This window comes from Haemaphysalis longicornis, unplaced genomic scaffold (assembly GCF_048455015.1).
Source record: "Haemaphysalis longicornis isolate Haplotype H1 unplaced genomic scaffold, Haemaphysalis longicornis Haplotype H1 scaffold_7, whole genome shotgun sequence".
NCBI lineage: Eukaryota > Metazoa > Arthropoda > Arachnida > Ixodida > Ixodidae > Haemaphysalis > Haemaphysalis longicornis.
This window is the reverse complement of record NW_027526422.1, coordinates 109,710,430-109,725,600: the sequence shown is the minus strand read 5'-3', so window position 1 is coordinate 109,725,600 and position 15,171 is coordinate 109,710,430. Positions and strand designations below refer to the sequence as shown.

Genomic DNA, 15,171 nt, shown 5'->3' with positions numbered 1-15,171 from the left:
TTTATATACAAGGCCTACGAAATGTTTTCGTTTTGTCATGTCAAAAAACGTCGCCGTATATATTTACTTGCTTTCAAATGCTTTTGTCGCAAATGTCCAGTGGGTAACATCTTACCTAAAAATGTCTGGAATTTGTGTGCGCAGCTCACCGGAAGATAAAACAAGTGGAAGATAGATTTCACTCATTCCTCAGGGTGGACAGGGCCCTGAAAAATGAAGGTTGAGTGGTGTTGTTGATAAGAGATGTCAAGCCCAACCTTGTGATACTAACATTTTTAAACATCATGACATTTTTATATGTGTTTGGTTTCGTAAACAACTAAAAAGAAATTTTTTAGTAATCTTGTCCGCCCCAGTCATATTCCGTAATTTCTGACACGGTAATACCTACTCACTAGAAGAAAAAAAAAACATGAAGAATTTTGGCTAGTCACGTGTCTCACAACGCGGGAAATAAAAGAGTGCCTGCAATCTTCGTTACGTCGTTGAATTTTAGGCCGAGACTACAGGCGACGAGAAACCCATCTTCCTTCACAGAGGGTAAGTTTTGGAAACGTCTAACAGCGATTTTTATTTTAAAACCCTGATTTGTTTTTTGAAAAAAAAACATCTGATGTGATGAACGCTTTTTCAACTAGTTGTTCAGCCCTAAGCTTAGGTAGTAGGAAGTAGCAACTTTGTGTCTTTTTACAATAATTCGTAAAATTTTGTTCCGCACAATAGTGCATTCACACAACTATTGAGTGAGGAAGGTGTTTTCATTTTTAAAATCGTGAATTGGGCGTAAAAACCAATATAACCGGAGGATAACTCAAATAATTTCACATGGGTCCTAATGGATGTCAACTCACTTTGCGGTACGTAGTTTTACGGAACGAATTCTAAAGGTCTCAGCATACATAATACGTCATATTTTGCCCCGTTGCTTCTGGCAGTAAAGCTGTTAGGCGATATGGGCGCCTGAAACTCCTGGGTACATTCAGGACTTAACAAGTAAACACGAATTATCTTTGCCAACCCTCGCACAGTTTGGATTTTTGCATACACGAAAAATTGCTGTTGACTGCCAAAACCAGCCCCCGCTGATTTATATGCTCAGGAGTTTAAATGAACAATTGCGTGCGCTCGGTGCTACTTCAATGAAACATGCAAGAAATCAGGAGCGCCTTTTCATAGATTCGCATGTTCCAACGTTAAACCTATGCCAGCATTGCTTAAAAATGTCAACTATAAGAAAGCACGGTATGTTGAAAGCATTTGAATTGCCCGCCGGCTCCCACCCTCAACAATTAGTCGCGCATGCTCTCTCAATGAGCATGTAGCGTCGATGGCAGTAATTGCAGAGGTCGGACTCCCTTGCAAGCGGCTTGTCAAATTTCGAGGGCCGAATTTGTACTACATCCAAGAGGCGGAATAAAGCGTACCCGGGAAACCCCCGTACTGTTCTAAGCCAGTGTCATCCGTGCGTGCTTCTTGCCTCCTGTGCAGCGTCTTTGGAAATGGCTGTCTCTTTAGGAACCATAAACCAACTGTTCCAGCTTTCAACTTTGGGAAATATATACATCTGTATCTAAGCGACAAAGGGTACAAATATGTTGTTGTAGAAGGCTCCACGAGTCTCCTGCCAAAGGGTATCAGATAGTTTTAATGAGCGCAGTTTAAATGTACCGTTCACCTGGCGCTTTCATATTCTCATGACCTCGGAGCCAGTTACCACACAACAGCGGCCGCTAAAATTTGTTACATAGAATGAAATTTCCGACGTCCGAATGTAACATCGAAAATAATCTCTATATTTTGGCTTGGCGCAGCCATACTCACATACTCAGACAAATATTCTCAAACGCGAGAGGTACTGGGCAGCTATTGCGTTTATTCGAGAATACCGCCATGCACAGACTGCCGGTGTAAAGAGCAGGTATCCTCTCCCTACACGACAATTCCTTCTCTCATGCGGGAGCGTGGTTGTACAATCTCTAGAGCCAACGTGCCAAACTAGCGCCGGTTTGACCTCCAGTAAAGCATTATTTTCGTTTTTGTTTGAAAAAATATGAAATGCTTTTAACAAGTCAACAAAGGTTAACAGTACACAATATGAGTAAAACTGAAGCAACCACGCCAAGTTTGTCTGTTCTACACCATAAACGCTTTATAATAGCATAAAGAATATATTTTTGTTTTTCAGCGTTTATATTTCTTGAAGGCTTCAGGACGTCCCTCAAACCACACCGAATCTATTGTCTGGCTTGCTTTTATTTCCAGAAATTTATGTGCAGAGATATCCATTTTTGACAAAAAAACAAACAAAGAATGCCGAACCACAAGCATTATCGGCTGCGACGAGCAAAATATTCAGTGCCGCTGGGCCCCAGGGATCAATGAAGCTATCCAAGTGCTTCCAATGAGTGGAAGCTTTTTCCGGCCGTTTGTTGTGCAGCGGGTAAATTATAAAAATGCGGATCACAAATATCCTGAAATCAAGGTACACATAAAGAACAAGCTGCAATCATATGCAGAACACAGAGCGTACTTGAGTTGAAAAATGAGTTCCTAAAAATACTTGCTTTAACTCCGTAATAGGCAGGGCCCTAAGGGAGGAAAGTTTGAGAATATTTTTACCAAGATGGGGTTACAATACGCTGATGGTAGATATAGGTTGCTATCAATAAGTTGGTCCGCCTTTAATCCCTCCGTCAGGTTTCTAGTCAATTCTAGCACAAAATAATTTGTTGACTCCACCTAAAACGCTTTTTGAGACAGGTTGAAAGGCGTAAAAAGTTTTCTTGATTAAGGTTCTTTAGGAAGAGCCCTAACATTGTGTCGTCGCATGTTTCTTGTTTGTCTTCCTTATTCGCGCTTCTTTTTGAAAGGGACGAATATTGTGTGTACTCTATAAAAACTTTTTTATGGTAGGTTTTATAAGTATTTCGAGTGATGAAAAAACGCAAATACATTTGTTGTTCTACAGTCTTTTCCAGGTTGTCGTCATGAAGCTGCAACTTTTTCTTCTTGTTTTGGCTGTTTCGGGCCTTCTGCTTGCGTCCGGTAGGAAGTCTTACAGCAAACATTACTTGTTCAACGCATTTTGTTCATGGCCCACGTTCTGAAGCGTGCATAGATATCTTTTAGGGTCAATGTTAAGTAACCCTGCCTACAAACGTGGTGTCGCTCAAACATTTACACAGTATTTTCATTACATTAGGTTGTGTTAAATATCAGTTTCTACAGTGACCATTGGCAACTTTCCTCAGGGAATGCCAATATGAGGAAATAGTGGTTGTCTTGCACTTATTATGAAAAAATTCAGCGATTGAAGCCTTGCCCTCTGCATATTACGCAGCAAGCACTGAGAGAAAGAGAGTGTGTTTAATAGTAACGAAAAGCTTACCAAACAATTTCGTTTACCTTGCTACGCCATATACGAAGACAACAGCATAAATGTCCATGTATTTAAAAATGTGATTCCTGCATATTTCGTGCTTCCCATTTCTTCACGCGATTCTTTATAAACTTGCTATGGTTATAAGGGCAGCACTAATGAACATTCATCGTCTCTTATTCTATGCTATAATTAATGTAGTAATTTTGTTATATAGAAGCAAAACTCCGTTTTGTAATGTTTTCAAAACCTAGGAGGGTAATAATTGATAGCTTATGCGGAAGCATTTCCATTTTTTATTCACAAGTATTAGCTTACTGTCACTGTCCTTATTATGGGCCAGAATGTTGGGGTGACTATTTATTGCCTCTTGAGTTCGTGCATTTTTCTGTATGGTCGTAACCAGTACATCAGAATGCGCAGACGTGAAGTGTATGAGCATCGAATTCTCCACTTTCCCTCCATTTTTTACCAGGAAAAGCCGTACTCAACGATGCTCCCGATGCTAGAGCTGACATGCAAGCTAGCGAGCGTGCCGATGGCGAAGTTGCTGAAGAGCGACAGGGTGGCCTTAGCCCGGAGTGCCTTGCATCCCTTTGTGGCTAGGGGGTCAAACTGTAGAGAAACAGAGCTCAACCGTGCCAGCCTTCTTCGAGAAGGCCGGGGTATAGCTGGCTCTTGAAATAAAGCTTGTGCTTTCTAGTTCATCATGTTGAATGATTGCCATCTCACGACTCACGCACATGAGTGGGTTGCGTGTATTTCGTGAGCATGTGTAAGCATATTTTTCTTGCTTTGTGTTATCCTCAATCCTACAGTTTTCCTTTTGAGTACGGTTAGTAAAAAAGGCTTTCAGATTTTAAGTTTTATTTCTTTAGTTACGAAAGCTTCAGGGAATGACCATGAGGGTAACATTGTGGCCCAGACAAAATAATTTGTTTTTTTCTTGTTACCTCTAAGACCGTAATGTCACCTGCACAAGAGACATCTGCTTTTGGGAGAAACCCTGATTTGTGGTTCTATGGGCGTTTGAAACACGTACTATAATATTGTGAACACGCGTCCTCAGTGACATCAGGAGCGTTGCCGTGGTTTAGAATATCAAAGTTGTTTGATGTAGTAGCCAGCAGTGGACCAGCCATGAAGAGGGATTAAACTACAAGATCCCACAGACGAAGACAGCCCCGAGGGTGCAGAAAGCGCTGATAAACGCACGGCTTTGTACGGCTTTGTTTATCAGCATAAAGTACGGCTTTGTTTATCAGCATAAACGCTGATAAACAAAGGCCCAGACAAAAGCATTTGTGTTTTTTTCTAGTGAGCTCCAAGATCGTAATGTCACCTGCACTAGAGGCATGTGATTTTGGTAGAAACGCTGATTTGTGGTTCTATGGGTGTTGGAAACCCGTACTATATGTTGGAAACACGTACTAAACACGTCCTCAGTGACATCATGAACGTTGCTGTTATTTAGAACATCAGAATTGTTTGATGTAGTAGCCAGCAGTGGACCAGACATGAAGAGGGTTGAAACTACAAAATCCCGCAGACGATGGAAGCCCCGAGGGTGCAGAAAGCGCCTGCAAACACATTCTAAAAACTTTAGAGAAATACTTTTCTTGGAATATAAAAAATATCCGTGATAACAACTTCTTAAGAATGCCAAAGTAAAGTACGCCTGTTTTTATAGCTATTCTATCCCGCCACGCAAGTGTTGACTTCACCTGGGAAATATAGGCAATGCATGCCTAACGCAATACACTAGGACAATATTAATAATCGTCCACTATTAGGCACTTATTGATTCAACTTGTGGTATTTTCTTCTTCTAGTTTAGGAGAGCTTCATCCCTATGTCCAAATAGAAAGGTTGAGATAACGACTGTCATGACTTTGTAATAAAATACGCCAATTTACCCATGGATTTTTGCCGTATGGTGCTTTGCGGAGAGGCTGTACTGCAGCACACGAAGAACTAACAAGCACGACAACATCCTGTGGCACCTGTGGCATTGAATTATTACAGTACTGTTGGAAAAGCACAAAGCTCTGGAGCGTAAATTCACAGTCTTACGCTATGGCAAAGTTTAGCGACTTAGGAGAAGGGGGTAGTATTAAAATTGGCTATAATATAAAATGCTGACTGCAATGTGGTAGGAAGGTAAATGAAGTGGTGGAGTAGATTTGTTACAAGAAAATTACAAAGAGCGGTGAGCAGACACTGCTCTCCGCTTGGATTAGGAAGACTTCTGTAAAGCCAATCGTTAAGACTGGCTTAGCTGGACAATCCCACTTTTTCGGAGGCTTCTTGTGGGCAGTTTGCACAGCGAGGATAGTTCCTCAAATTGGGTGCAGGTCATTTTTGGCTGAGCAACGCGCGCACTCGTGTTCATCTAGACTACCGTTTCTTTTAGCGAAAAAACTGCTGTTCTTGCCGACACAGCTCAAAACAAAACGATGATAGTTTGCCCCTTCCTGGGCCAGTGTTGAAGAATGTCTAGACGCTTTTTATCTGGTGGCGTCTGTAGCTCCCTTCTTTTCATCTTGGGGCAGGGATAAAGGTACGGGCTAAAATTAAAAATGCTTAAATGCTTCAACTGTTTTGTCATAGCCTTCATCTACCTGCTTGTCCTGCATCCAAGATTATGGAGTTATGGCCGAAGGCCTCTCAGGATACTGTGTACGCTCGGACGAATGGGGTTGACCCGGCTGATGCACCTTCGCCCAGTAGATGGATTTCTTATTCCTTACAAACGAGAGGGCGCCTTGACATTGCCCGATATTCTTGCGTGGGTTGGTACCTAAAAAAAACTGGTAATGATTTCAGTACTGGTGCGGGGTTGAGGAAACAGCAGGTCTGGGTTCGACCTAACTTTTCCATGCACTATGCGCGCATCCAAGAAGAAAGACAAAGCAGCCACATTCCTCCTGTACAAATCCGTTTTGGACTTCCCTGTTACACAAAGACAATTAGAGTATGCGCAGCGTTTTCTTTAGTAGCGCTCATCTTCATCCTGTTTGCCGTCTTCCAACGAAACAACCGCGTGGGGCAAAGGCGTCTTGTACCGCGTACTCCGCTCGATAGACATCGAACTCATCCTCAGCTTCACAGCTCGCCGTCTTCACGTGTGGATGGTGGTGGTGATGATGATGATAATAATGATGATGATGTCCTCAAAGATTTTGGCATGTACCCACAAGGGGGGAGGGGCATTGGCCAGGGCTAAGTAGGTTGTTGAAATACCTGGGGACTTCAAAATTATAAATAATTTCCGGACAGAGGCTGTAAAAGAATACTCAGTTATGAATGAAACCCGAATTACCCATTAATTAGCAACCTTCATCAATTCAAACCACCTGAAGCAGAGAGAAAATTTTCAATGCAACATATATATCTTTTTTTGGCAAACCCCATGTTTGATGCGCCAATGGATAATATAAGTGAAATTAAAAAGGCCAACCCCCAACGCCCAATTGGCTCCTTTAAAAGCAGTTGTCTAGCTGTTGAGAAACGACTGCATTTGAGAAAAAAATGTTCGATTGTTTCAGGGAGCTGGCAGCGCACACATAGTTCCGTAAGTGAAAGTCCTGATTTGAACAGTAGAAATTGAGCCTTGGAATCCTGCAGTGCAGCTCGGCGAAGGTCACCTCGCATTGCCGAGAACCACAAAAATTATTTTTCCACCCGAACTTTAAATGTTGTACTCTTCAAATGATAAAAGCGAGTCTGAGTAAGTAGCGTCTAAATGTCAATATCGTCTTAATCTTGAAGATGCAAATAGAGCCAGATTAGGTATTCCGAATTGAATGGGAGCTGTGACAGCGATATTAGCTAATGGTCCGTTAGCTCGTTGCTTCTGATGTCCGTGTGGCCAGGGACCCAAGATAAGCGTACCTACTTCACCTGCATAGAAACAAAAAATAATATTTTGCGCTACACTGGAGAGCCGGAAGAGGAAGTAATGTCAATATAAATGCCATCGAATCGGATAATATTGTGATTTTTGATACATGCTGCGGCACTTTGCATAGAGCGAGAACGATTGCTAAAAATTCGGCCATAAAAAAGGGTGTGTATTACGGGATTCGTAGCGAATAACTCCAATGTAGAGATTCTGAAAAAACACGAGTTCCACATTTCTCGCCATTTTGAAATGCGTCAGTATAAATCACTGAAGAAGCAGGAGACATGGATAAATATTTATTAAAATAGCAGCTAAAAGCGAGCGTTGGAGAAGTTTTGCAGCCGAAGGGAAGGGGTTTTGAAAAAAAAAACTCAGGTTTTCTTTCAATTGTGGATACCGAAATAACTTCATATAGCTTAAGAGAAATACTATCCATGCATGATTGAACAAATAGCACTTAGGGGGAAATACGCTGAGGCCGCGGAAATGTAAAAACATCGGATCAGAAATAAATACAGACTTGGCAGCTCCAGAGGGGGCTTGTACATGCGGAGGTAAGTTTGAACCGTCAGCATGAGAAATCGGGCCCTGAGTTCAGGAACGCGTGCCTCTAAGTACGGAACTCGCTTGGAGACGAACCGGTGGAGGCCAAGGCAAAATCGGAGAATGTGGCTCTCCAACAGGTGTAACAGTCGAAGTTTGGAGATAGGGCAACTGCAACTCAAGACGCACACAAACGCCATGACTGACGTGACGTAGGATCGGTATAACAGCAAAAGTGTGTCCCGGCGCCTTGCTGCTCCTTTCCCACATAGCCTTTTACTGCCACCAAATGCTCCCTCCACTTTTGTGACTAATGCGTTAATATCTATTTGACAATGGTTTAGGAATGGTTTGACAGATTCATCGTCTTCGGGGCGGCAGATCTGTGGCGTGCCCATCGCTACACGCCGACACGCTGACGGTGGCCGAAGCCTACGCGCGGGCCTAGCTAACAATTAGCGGTCACCGAATGCACGTCGGCACGAGCGCACGGTGTTTTTTGCTATGCCGAACGTATTTGTCTCGGCCTGATTCCTAGACGTTTGTGGGCAGGCATCATGGCAACTCGTTGCTGCAATTTAAAATAAGCTCGGAAGTTTCGTCTGGACGTTTCAGCCGGCATACATTCACGCAATCGTCTTCAACGATCACAATTTTTGAGCCGGTTTTTCATTTATAGTCATTACACACCCCGATATATGGCTATCAGCTCGGTCATCTCGGGCGTCGTCTTCTGGAAATGGTGAACATTTAGCTTTCTTCGCATTCCGCACACACGAAGGCAACGCTTGCAATCCATTGATTGGGTTAACTGAGCTGTCAGTTAAAACACAAAATCATGTTGTAATTTTCATCTAGTCGCTTGTGTACAACGGTGGTACAGTGCAGATTCCATGTCCCACTTGAGCAATGAAGGGTGCTGCAGTGTCCAAGACTGTGGACGCACGCTTGCAAATCTGCAGTCCGCGATCCTTCCAGAAACAATCGTCGTGTTCCTGGGCGGGACTATTTAATGGTGTTTAGTACTAAATTTCGGAGGCGGGGAAGCCATCATACCTAGGTGAAGCTGCTAAGCTAGATGCCACTTGGTGGTAAGGTCGACGAGGGAGTTGATGACAGCATCTGTGAAGAGGTCCAGGCTGAAGGTCTGTGTTGGAAAGCCAAGTTGTATTTTATGCCGCGCCGATTCAAAGGCAAAGCATATTAGACTGAGAGGTATGGCACGACGTATCATATCTTACACTGAAAAGTGTTTAGTGTATAGCTGAGGGGGCGTCTTGATAGTGCAACGCTCATCTTAACTTGCCCATTGCTTGAGCATGTTCGAAAATGGGTGGGCAGGAGTCTAGGAGTTCGTAAACTTGACTTTGATTGAACATGATTGCGCCGACTATGAATCTCATTAGCGGGTTTAAACAGTCTGTGTGCAGGATGATCATGAAGTTGGATGTTGATGTGTGGTGGTCTCCCCGTGCATGCACATGCCATTTAAGTTCTTCTCCCACTGAGAGGTCAAGACCACGATTGCGAAAGACTTCCACCTGGACGGGAATACTAGCGGAATAGTTTATGGCATCACCGTTTGACGTCGGGAAAGTCATGTCAATGGCATAAATAGTAGTTCCCAGCGACGGAACCTTTTGAAAAGCCAAGGGAGTTTATGCCATAAATACATTCGTTAGTGTCGGGCTTAGAACGGCACAATGAGACGCATCTCGATTACCACTCGAGGGGTAGAGAACACCTCACAGACAGAAGTTTTATGCAACGCTCGAGCCGAAAACCCTCCACAAACCGCCTTAACTGCCACCAAGTCTCCTAGCTTTCCGAAGATGTATGATTGTTGGTCAGGCAATGCCGAAAGATTTGGGACAATCACATCAAGGAAAATACTGGTCACTTGGTTGAGTAGCACCTTTAAGATCATAGGCAATCATAAGCAGGCTGTTTAAAATTAAAAGGTGAGTCAGAAACCCCCTTTGAACTCTAGTGAATGCATTATCTTTCCCTAATTGCCAACTCTTAAGGCGTGCAATCATATGTTCGAAAGTTAGCCAATGGTGGATGTGAGATATATGGGATAAAGTGCCGCCAGACCATTACGTGATTTGCCGGGAAATAGGAATTGATTTCCCGATGTTTTTTTTCTGCGTCAGTACGAGGTCTGCTGTTATCTAGATGGAGGTACAGTACTAAAAAACTGATTAATTCGAATTTTACGGGGTTCGAAGTAACGGATATTCGAACAAACAAAAGGGATTAATACAGCAAAGCTTGACGAAAAAGAAGTTGAGGGCAGCTCCAGGGGCTACGTTTATTTAGAGAATAATTAGGTTATCCTCTTTGCTTTTTTAAAAGGCGATAACCATTGCTGGATCTTCGAAAGCCCTGTTGTGCCGGGACGTGACTTCTTCCCCATCCTCGAAGCTCAAGAACAGCCTGGCGTGTCCGACGGCTTCCAATACTTTTGGCAACGCATGTCTTACCAGTGCTTCATGTTTTTTACTCGCGTCGTCATCGAGGACGGCATGTTAGTGTTTGCCAAAGAATTCCGCAATAATTTCGTCATTTGTGACGGCCCCGCAGACAGCGGCGCAGTTGTCTATTTTCATGTAGTCACCGAAGTTGATATCTTCGATCCCCACACGCACACGAACGGGAACCTCCCCCGCAACTTCACTGGTATTCATGTAAGCGTCACCAGACGCGTAGTGACGGAAAAAATTTGAGATTGTTTCCGTTGCAGCAAGCCCACTGGCGCACAGCAGCAGGCGCAGGGCGCTGAGAAGCACCACGGTGCCTTACGTGTCGTTCTCGGAACAGGAAATCTCTCGAGAACATGGCGACGACAAAATCTTCTACCACCGAGAATTGGTCGAGGTTTAGGTGCGGAGCAGCTTAGGACCATACAGTGGCTGGCCGCGTCCGTGCGCATAGCATCTACAATCGCAAAAAAGCACACAGGCATCGCCAGGATTCGAGCCTGTGTCTGGTAGACCAGACAGTTAGTGTTAGTCGTCTTACCCAATGGGCTACGACCGTGAGTTAGAAACCGAGAGTCGAATGGCTTTCTCACTCGCCTCTAACGGTGATTAGGGCCTCCCAATGTCGGTCCGCGTTCATCCGTGCGCATACTGCCATCAAGCGAAAATCAAGCGAAATATAATTTGGGCCGTGAGTTGCAGCTTCAATTAGGGTATATCATCGTGCAATCCACGGCTCAAGTCGAATGGCGCTGGGTGCGCAAATGGGATGTCACTCGGGGCACCACATGGATGAAATTTTGAGTCCCCGTACTCCACACCCTCGCGATCATCCACGGAGTCAAGATGCTGCCATTTTTTGTCTACCCAGTACCATTTTTTGAAAGCCACTGCAAGGTTGTTATGGCGTCACGCAGTACCATTTATCCTAGGCCGACTAAATTGGCGTCAGTGTTAACGGACTTTTTATACATGGGCTCCATGGGGCATGGCGGGACCGCACCCCTTTGTTCGAATTATCCGAAAATAAAATTATCGAAAAATTTGAATTAGTTGCTTCATGTCGCCGTTCTCTGCGGTGGTCGCGTTAGTGGTATGTGTTGGCTTTGTGACCGTGTTCCCATTTAAATCTTTTCGGGGACAATCTACGCTCCCTGATAATTTTTCCTCGACTATAATGCTGCTGCGATTCGCTCCGCTGCGAATAAAAAGGAAAACAAGGCCGGCGGTGTTCAGTCGCAGCTCTAACGGCTTTTTTTGTAGACTTGTGCCAGACGCCGGGTGCTGTATTGAAGAACGTTAACACAATGACATGTCTTCATTGTCACTCATGTGAAAAAACAGGTGGAATTTCAAGTTTGTTGCCAAATATTTACGCCAGCTATCGTCACTGACATCACAACCAAAGGAACTTTATTTCGTCGTTATGAGCGCGCAGAAAAAGTGTCTTTCGCGGAGGCCGAGTGTACTCGGAGAATAAGGGCACTTAAATAGGCACGTTTTACATGGGTATTAGGTTGTGATTTAGAGTTTTAACACCCTCTTCGTTCTCCCCCGTTCTTGAAGCGAATTTCGACAGAAGGATTGTGATGTCCTAATTTTAACTGACTTCATAGTGAGTTTCTTACGATTCGCTTGTTTTTCACTTCGTCTTCTGAGATTCAGCCTCTTTTTGACGTACCCATCCTGCAATCGATGCTCAAAATCTTGCCTAGTACACCCATGTCTTCCTGAATTCATGGCTTACCACTTAACATGAAGTCGACTTCGTTTATGGTCTTTAGGGAGAAGTTGTTTATGTCAATTTTCTCCTCCTTTGTTTGCGAGAGAAAGAAATCCGCAGCCTCAGAGTATTTCTGTGCCCATATCCACTCAGTGGTTCTTTGTTGCGAGTGCATACTCAAAATATCCCACTAATATTTCTTCTGCTGTGCTTAAAGCTACATTTTTGGGTAAAATATCTTATTAGCATCAGAAAATGTGTTGTCTCGTTATTTTTTTCTAAATCGACGTCTTCATAGAGACTATCTACGGCCAAATCATCGTAGCTAGCTTTTGGTGCAGAGGCTTGTACTATCTCTAACCTTAACCATTTTATGAGCTCAACCCCAACGACTCCGACATATTTTTCCTCACACTGAAGAATTGTTCCACGTTCCCTGCTATCTCCCTTTGAATCAAACATGCTACCCTATGGTCCTTTATTATTTTCAACCTGTATCGCTTGCTTGGCTTGATCCCTACGGCTTGATCGTTTGTTAGTGCATAAGAAACGAAACAGCTTAAAATTTCCCAAGTCTTGGCAGTAGAATCCGTAACGCCGACAGTACTTGTGCAGAATAGTCGACCTCTTTTTCTCGCATAAGCTGGAGGATATTCTACACGCACATTCTTCGTGGAAATGGTGGAGGGTCGCTTTTCATAGTGGGTCCTAAAAGTTTTTGTTGGTGTAAGCGTCTTTCCCAGCCGCAGAATGACGACAGTCGCGTGCATAGTATCACTTTTTGGCTCAAATCATTGTTAGGGATGCCAGTAGAAGCTGCTCCCAAGCCCACAAACAAAGACTTGAATCGAGAAGCGTTTAGAAGAACCGACACCCGTGAATGAACAGCAAGGCCTCAGATCGTACTTTTCGTAGCCTCTTTGTTTGGCTTGACTAGGAAGCTCGGTGAAGAAACCCCCAGCAACTAGACGTTCTCCCTTAATTGCTGTTGTTTTGTTTGGATAGCTTCAGAAATAAAACTTCATATTTTTATCCCATCTTCATGGCTCAATGAAGTTTTTGTAATTAGGATCTTAAAATCGTGCAACCACTCTTTTTGCGTAGAATAGTGAGTAAAGTGTAATATTAAACGAATAATATGGTCTCACTTGGTGTGAAACGTGAGAATGTTACAAGGTGATAATGTCAATTAGTCCTATGCATGATACAATCACTAAAGCAAGCCATAAACAGCCTAACAATAGTGTCATGGCTCGGTCGTGGGTCCGAAATAAAGAACAAAGTCATGCAATATACGTGAAGACTCACATCTGTCATCATCATAATCATCAACAATAGCATCAGCATCATCATCATCATCATCACCAGTCTATCTACGCCCACTAAAGGGAAAAGGCCTCTCCCAGTATTCTACAACTCCCCCGGTCCTGTGATAACTGCGACCAATTCATCCCCGCAAACTTCTTGATCTCATCTGCCCATCCAACTTTCTGCCACCCCCTTCAACGCTTGCCTTCTCTAGGGATCCACTCTGTTACCCTTAATGACCAACGGTTATAATTTGTCATAATTTATTCACCATGGAGGGGAATGGAAACTCTTGACTGCTGACAATACCTGGCCTCTTATCGAAGGCGAGTAGTTTAACAAAACGCTCGAACTCATGTGTTAGATCAGAACTACCCTGATAAAATACGTACGAAGGCGCGGTGTCAAACAAGTAGAAACATGCACATCGGAAGTATTTTGTCGCGAGTTGTCGTCTATAACTGCCAGATTCAAAATGAATAATGTGGCTCGTACTGCAGGCCTGTAATTTCCAAAACGCCTTGCGCGATCCCCACATATGGCACCCGAGCTACTCTAACGCGAAAAAATTGGAGGGAAAATTCTCCACGCTTGTTAGGGTGCCCTCTGGTCATTACTGCTTTCTGTGAGGCTCTCAGTGTCTTTGTTGTAAGTGTCGATATAGGTCGAATACGAGGCCCTCACCCTGGATGGTTCTGCCTGTTTTGTGAAGTTTTTAGGCCACCCGCAGAGCTGCTTAGCCAAGAAACACACGCACTTTTGCGCCAACGCTGGGTCAGTTCAAAGTTACGGCCGTCGTTTTTAGAGAACTTGGGCCCACGTTTTAGGAAGCAAACGTATAAAAAATACTTTTTAACACGAATGGGAAGAGTGTGCGAGAGCGCTTGAAGTCAGTGCGTTACACGAGAAATAGATATCCAAACATTTCTCTTCTAAAAAAGAATATTCGATAATATTTTGTCAGAAGCAGTGTAATGCAAACATATGTCGATTGTAATATATCAAGAAAAATGCTTCCAAGCTTTCTGAGGCTATCTTGATCGAACAACTATAAAAGTGATACACCACACCGGAAAGATTGTGGCACTATCACCTGGCAAGTTACAAAATTAGAATCCGCTGTGGACAACCCACCGACAGTGTTCTGAGTTTAAGAGAAACGTATATTCCAAAAAAACTTGATTTGGGGAAGAAAATTACCTTAACAACAATTATTACGAGGGGCGTCCTCACGCAAAATTTATTAGTAGCCGTCCTTCTAGTACGAATATACCATTGGCTATCTTGTGAACTACGTCCACCCTTTTACCTTTGTGTTCTCTGGAAGGAGAGGTGCAGCGTGGTGTAACAACTATAAACCTAATAATGGGAATATTTATGCAAAACATACTAATGGCGCATTCGGTTGGGCGTTTACGACCGCTCTGGAGTGCTTTGAAAAGCGGCCGCGCCTTCGGTTGATAAAATTCAAGCGCTCGAACTACCTTCGGTTGGTTCTTGTGGAGCGTCAGCCTCCGACTCGGAGCGCTCCCCACCGCTCTGACTTGGAAGTGAGAGCGTGGCGCGATCTGGGCGGGAAGACGGGTCACGTGACACAAAACGCCGCGGTTTGGCCACTTAACTGATCGGCACCATTTGTCGATACAACACAGGCATGTTTACCCGGCGGCTTCTCGCGCTGGCTGCAAGGTGGTGCCACAGGCGCGCTACTCCGAGATCGCCGATGCATTCGGTTGGTACGCTGCCTCTCGCGCTCTGATTTCGAGCCGCCGTGGCATCTGGCGACTCCGGGACAGAGGACCTAAGCGGCCAACCAAATACGCAATAAGAC

At 43.9% G+C, this 15,171-nt stretch overlaps 2 long non-coding RNA genes across 2 annotated transcripts in view; both read left to right on the top strand.

Annotated features, from left to right (window-relative positions):
• The window catches only part of LOC144146808 (uncharacterized), an 80,116-nt gene that overhangs the window by 50,887 nt on the left and 14,058 nt on the right, over positions 1-15,171 (top strand). The gene's annotated exons all lie outside the window — the stretch shown is intronic.
• LOC144144832 (uncharacterized) lies at positions 482-4,086 on the top strand. The gene is made up of 3 exons (XR_013317344.1): positions 482-540; positions 2,969-3,045; positions 3,855-4,086. It is a non-coding gene; the product is annotated as an uncharacterized LOC144144832 (long non-coding RNA).